The sequence below is a fragment of the Narcine bancroftii genome, chromosome 10, assembly GCF_036971445.1.
Source record: "Narcine bancroftii isolate sNarBan1 chromosome 10, sNarBan1.hap1, whole genome shotgun sequence".
NCBI lineage: Eukaryota > Metazoa > Chordata > Chondrichthyes > Torpediniformes > Narcinidae > Narcine > Narcine bancroftii.
This window is the reverse complement of record NC_091478.1, coordinates 61,629,290-61,636,329: the sequence shown is the minus strand read 5'-3', so window position 1 is coordinate 61,636,329 and position 7,040 is coordinate 61,629,290.

The following is a 7,040-nucleotide window of genomic DNA, read 5'->3' as shown; positions in this document are numbered from 1 at the left end:
CCCAGGTTCAGGAACAGCTGCTACCCCTCTGCCATTAGACTCCTCAACACCAAACTCAATCAGGGACTTGTAGCGGTAGCTACACTGTTCCTGTAATAACACACACAACCAGACGGGTTGAGCTCAGTGAGCAGATTAGTTTATTGCAGGCTGCTGGGCTGTACTTATACTCCCAGCCTGGACCTGGCTGAGAAATGCGCTGGAGGGCGCTGACGTCATCCGGTCATCACATGGATCCCCAGTGCGGGCTTCTGAGCCCCGTGCTGGGAGGAAGGAAACACCCCCGACGGCGCCATTTTGGCCAGCCGTCCCACCGCGTGGCTTACAAGCGGGGACGGTTCACCTGCCTAGTGGTGAGCCGCCACAGACTCTTATTTTTGTACTTTTGTTTTTATACTACTTATAAGTGGTAATTCTGCCATGCTTGCAGGGAAAATGAATCTCAGGGTTGTATCTGATGTCAAGTATCTAGTCTGACAATAAATCTGAAATCTGGAATCTGACTTTTTCTCAAGTAAGGAGACCAGAACTACACACAGTACTCCAGGTCCAGCCTCACCTGTATCCTGTACAGTTGCAGCAGAAGCCCCCTGCTCTTAAATGCACTCCCTCTCTCATTGAAGGTCAGCATACCATTTGCCTTCTTGATTACCTGTTGCACCTGCCAATCAACCTTTTGTGATTTGGGCGCGAGCTCTCTCAAGTCCCTCTGCAGAACAGCATGCTGCAATCTTTCATCATTCCCATAATAAGCTGATCTTCTATTTTTCTTTCCAAAGCTATTGAGCTTGGTTACTAACCAGAGAAACACCCACTTTTCTCAAATACAATGGAGATAGATAGAAGGCTGTGGGGGGGGGGGGGGGGGGGGGGGTGTGTGGCTTGTTTGTTATCAATGTTTTCTTCTAATTTCTCCCATGTTACTCTCTTTACTCCCAGACATAGAAAACATTACAGTCATGCCCGCATCCCACCCTCCAACCGGATGGTGTCAACGTTGACTTCTCTTGTTTCCCTTCATCCCTCTTCTCTCCATCTGTCTTATATCCACCATCTCAGAATATTCATGGAGCGACCCCACTTTCCTGATCAATTCCCAGCTTGTCTCTCCTGCCCTCCAAGCACTGATTATGTATCTTTATTTTTGCTATCTAAAATACACTGCTTGACCAGCTGTGTTTTTGCTACCACCTCTTGGCTGCTGGCCTGTGCCCCTCCCCCACCCCTTCTACCCTGCTATCTTTTTATTGTGGTGCCTGCCTACCTTTTTGTCATACCTTCACAAAGGCCTCAGACCCGAAATGTTGTGTGGTGATATGTTTCCTCCATTGTATATAGTTGACTGCTAAATATATGGAGCTGGCCCACCCACTGATGACTCATACCCTATGACTCCTTCCCCATGGGCCATAAAGGCCGAGCCACCTCTCCCTTTCCGCCATTCCTAAACCTGGATCCGGGCCAGCAAGGTTCTTCTGTATATTAAAGTCTGTCGTTCCCTCAGCCTAGTCTTGGTGGTTACTGAAAGTGCACGTTGGTTATATATTTTTGCCTCCTATGGACACTGTGGGACCAGCACTTCTGTGGCATTAAACCTACTGCTTGCCCACCTCTCTTTCCAAGGCAGCTTGCTTTGTAACTGAATCGAATTGTGATGTCATGGGTCGGGGTTTAATCTTTGCTAACTGAGAATCTAATACCCAGCCTACAAAACACAGATTCCAAGGGCATTCTTTGAGGCTGAGAAAATTAATATGATAGCTTCCACTTTTGCATGGATACTTGTGGTCCAAATTCTGACCAAAATAAAAAAAGCCACGAGGTAGGGTCAACCATCCTGTTCAAGCTTCCTTGTCGTTGACGAGCCATTTCAAATGAGCAACAGAGATGATGTGTGTAGCTTGGCTTTCAAATGAATCTCAATCATTAGCCTTTCAAATGCAGGGATGACACAATACCCTGGAGTTCAGTGAAATTAGAGAGTCCATACCAAAGGACTATTTGTACTAGATCATACTAATTACACCCATAAAACTGAAACAATTACGTGGACATATATTTTTATGTCTATACGATCCTCTGAATTCATCTATTTCAATGAAATTCCCAGCAGCGACAAGTAGAAAACCTGCCAATTTTGCAAAGCTTATTATTAGAGCATAGAACAGACATCTACACCACAGTACAGGCCCTTTGGCCCACAGTGCTGGTATGATCTACTTGACTATCTGTCTAGAATTCCCTTACTGTATAACCCTCCATTTTTTTCAGTCTCTTAAAAGATCCTACTGTACCTATATAGGAACATAGGAACATAGGTACAGGAGTAGGCCAAAAATGGCCCATCGAGCCTGCTCCGCCATTCAATACGATCATGGCTGATCTAATTTATGACCTAACTCCACCTACCTGCCTTCTCCCCATATCCCCTAATTCCTCTATCATGTAAAAATTTATCTAACCGAATTTTAAATATGTTGCTGGCATCGCATTCCATCCACCCACCACTCCATAGTCAATGCTATCTCACTGGCCCTCTACTCAGTCCTGGATAACCTGGACAACAGCAATGCATTTTTTGATCGATTCCAGCTCAGCTTCAACACCATCAACCCCCTCAGCACTGGTAAAATTGAAAGACATGAGTCGGCAGACACTGATTGTCGCAAAAAATGCACACAGAAATGCTGGAGGTGCTCAACCGGTCTCGCAGTGTCCAAAGGAGAGAAAGACAAGCTTCAAGTCCTGGCCCGTGCTCCTCTTTCTGCAACTGGATTCTAATTGGAAAACCACAGTCAGTGTGGATCGGTAACACCATCTCCTCCTCACTGACAATCAACACAGGATGTGCGGTTAGCCCACTGCTCTACTCTGTTTCTACACCCATGACTGTGTGGCTCGTCACAATTCAAATGCCATCGACAAATTTGCCGAGGAGACCACGGTTATTGGCAGAATCACAGATGCCAATGAGAAAGTGCACGGGACTGAGATAGATTGGCCAATTGAGAGGTGTCACAACACCAAACTTGAACTCAATGTTAGAAAAATGAAGGAATTAATTGTGGACTTCAGGTAGGGGAGACATCGAGGTGGGTACTGAAGGACTTCGCAGACCAATTGACGGAAGTCTTCACAGACAACTTCAACACATCACTACAGCAGTGCATTGTTGCCACAGGGATCAAGGCAGCCAAGAGGGCGACCATAACAGGCTTTAATGACTACTGACCTGTAGCATTGACCTCTACCATTATGAAATGCTTCGAAAGTTTGGTGATTGAGCGCATCAAAGCACACCACAGAGATGCTGAACCTTTTTCAATTTGCCTGTCAAAGAAACTGTTGCACAAACAATGCTGTAGCCTTCACTCCGTCCTGACCCACCGATTTCAGCTTGGCATTTAATGCAATAATTTCCCAGAGGCTGTTGGAGAAGCTGTCTTTGCTGGATCTTAACACTCTCACTGCAACTGGATTCTGGAATTGCTAACAGAAAGATCACAGTATGCCCGGGTTGGGAGCAGAACGTTGAGCACCTCAGTGCTGTGTGCTCCACCTGCACCTATTCATGCTGCTGACCCATGACTGCATCACCAGATCCAGCTCCAACAGGGTCATCGAGTTTGCAGATGACACGACAGTCGTTGGCCTCATCAGCAACAATGATGGAAGAGGTGGAAAATCTCATGATATGGTGCTAGAGTAACATCCTGAGCCTCAATTTGGACAAGATGAAGAAGATGATCGTGGACTTCAGGAGGACCAGGAATGACCACCCTCCACTACACATCAACAACTCTGTAGTGGAGAGGGTGGAGAGCGCCAAGTTCCTTGGGGTTCACATAACTAGTGATCTATCGCAGACCCTCAAAACCTTCTCATTTGTCAGTAAGGTGCAAAAGTGACTGCCCTTCCTGAGAAGACTGAGGCGGGCAAGGTGACCGGCCACCATTGGGTCAACCTTCTATAGGAGCTCTATCGAGAGTCCCCTGGCCGGCTACATCACAGTGCAATATGGTTTCTGCAGAGAAATGGATCACAGGTCAATCCACAGGATCATAAGAGTGGCAGAGAGGATCATGGGAGTCTCCCTCCCCCCATCGACATGATCTACCAGGATCATTGTCTGAACAGGGTGCATGAAATCATTAAGAACCCTTTCCACCCCACACACATCTTTCACCTGCTCCCGTCGGGGAAGAGATACAGGAGTATCAGAGCCAGAACCACCAGGCTGAGGAACAAATTCTTCCCATGGTCAGTGAGAATGCTGAACGACCAGAGGAACTGCTCACACTAACCATCCGAGACTCTCATATTCATCAAACAATATTTATTTATTTGTAGAGATGAATACTTGTCCTGCACATATATTTTCCAAGGAACTTGGTGCTCTCCACTCTCTCCTCTACAGAGTTGTGTGTTATGAGTGGCTGTGTGCTTGCGCATTTTGCACCGAGGACTGGTGAACGTTGTTTCACTGGATTGCACTTGAACAGATGACAATATACTTGATGACTTGAAAGCAGGAGATTACAAACTAGTCCTCATCAATGGGTCTGCAGTGGAAAGGGTTAAGAACTTCAAATTCTCGGGTGTCAATATCTCTGAAGATCCATCCTGGGGACATCATGTTGATGTGATCATAAAGAAGGCTTGCCTGCGGCAGTACTTTGTCAAGAGTTTGAAGAGATTTGCTATGTCACCAAAAACACTCACAAATTTCCACAGGTCTACTCTGGAGAGCATTCTGACTGGCTTTATCACTGTCTGGTGTGGAGGTGCCAATGCACCAAACAGAAAAAGGTTACTGAGGGTTGTAAACCCAGCCAGCGCCATCATGGGCATTAGCCACTCTATTAAGGAGAGGTGGTATCTTGAGAAAGCTGCCTCTATCATCAAGGACCCTCACCACCCAGTCCATGCCCTCTTCTCACTGCTGCCATCTGGAAGGAGGTACAGGAGCCTCAAGACACCCACCCAACATTACAAACACATCTTCTTTTCATCCACCATCAGATTTCTGAACTTATAGACACTACCTCATTTTTTTCTTTTGTTGCACTAAATATTTATTTCTAAATATTGCTTTTATGGAACCATGATTTATTGTAATTTTGCATCTGTAATTCACAATACTACTGCCGCAAAAGTCTGTGGAACACGTTCATGACAATTCTGATTCTGTGTGAAGAACAGACTTCTTGCATCACCCGTGCACTTACTCCCAAGCACCTTAAAGCGATGCCCCCTCGCGTTAGCCATTTCTGTTTGGGAGAAAGCCTTTGGCCACCCACACGATCAATGCCTCTCATCATCATATCAGGTGACCCCCTCATCCATTGTCACTCCAAGGAGAAAAGAACAATGGTTCCCCCCCCCCACCACCTCAAACTGATCCTCATTGGGCATGCTCTCTAATCCAGGCCACATCCTTGCAAAGCTCCTCTGCACCCTCTTGACACCCTTGTTGTTCCTGCAGTGGGATGAGCAGAAATGAGCACAATACTCCAAGTGGGGTCTCACATTACCTCAGGGCTCTTGAACCCGATCCCATGGTTAACAAAGCCCACTCCACCATAGGTCTTCTTAACAACAGAATCAGCTTGTGTAGTAGCATCGAGTGTCCCGTTTACACGGACCCCAAGATCTCTCAGTTTGTCCACGTTGCCCCGATTCCTCCCATTAACATGACTGATCATTTAGGGGTCTTCTGGAGCATGCACTTACTCCCCCTCATTCTCCTTTCCTCTCTCCCTCTGCTAAAAGTCAGGATGGATGATTACTCTGCCAGGGGAGATATGAGACTTGCTCCCCCTTCTTTGAACACTTTATCTGCTTATCCTCTGCTTATTCTTCCAATTACCTGGCATTGCAAGGGACATTCTTACAAATGGAGTATCAAAACGGTCAACCAGTTTACCTATCTCGGCTGCACCATTTCATTGGATGCAAGGATCGACAACGAGATAGACAACAGACTCGCCAAGGCAAATAGTGCCTTTGGAAGACTACACAAAAGAGTCTGGAAAAACAACCAACTGAAAAACCTCACAAAGATTAGCGTATACAGAGCCGTTGTCATACCCACACTCCTGTTCGGCTCCGAATCATGGGTCCTCTACCGGCATCACCTACGGCTCCTAGAATGCTTCCACCAGTGTTGTCTCTGCTCCATCCTCAACATTCATTGGAGCGACTTCATCACCAACATCGAAGTACTCGAGATGGCAGAGGCCGACAGCATCGAATCCACGCTGCTGAAGATCCAACTGCGCTGGGTAGGTCACGTCTCCAGAATGGAGGACCATCGCCTTCCCAAGATCGTGTTATATGGCGAGCTCTCCACTGGCCTCCGAGACAGAGGTGCACCAAAGAAGAGGTACAAGGACTGCCTAAAGAAATCTCTTGGTGCCTGCCACATTGACCATTGCCAGTGGGCTGATATCGCCTCAAACCATGCATCTTGGCGCCTCACAGGTCGGTGGGCAGCAACCTCCTTTGAAGAAGACTGCAGAGCCCACCTCACTGTCAAAAGACAAAGGAGGAAAAACCCAACACCCAACCCCAACCAACCAATTTTCCCTTGCAACCGCTGCAACCGTGTCTGCCTGTCCCGCATCGGACTTGTCAGCCACAAACGAGCCTGCAGCTGACGTGGACTTTACCCCTCCATAAATCTTCGTCCGCGAATCCAAGCCAAAGAAATGAAAATAATGCCAACTCCCAGGGGAAGAGCATCTTGAAGCAGCTCTAGCAACCTCACAATATATAAAATAAATCACCAGCCACTGGCCTGCGAGTTATTGATTTCTTAAACCAGCATTGTCAGGAGCTCGCACCACTCCCGAGACAGAGCGCAGTGGTGCATCATCAAAGGAGGTGATTGGCAGAGGTGAAGGACTCCACTGCACCAGATGCACCTTTGTGTGCACTGGAACCTGGGGCAATTCGCAAGATCGTATCCCCAATTCACTTAGCTACCTTGCATCTTTTTGGAGGGTGGAAGGAAACTGGAGCATCCAGGGGTGGGGGTG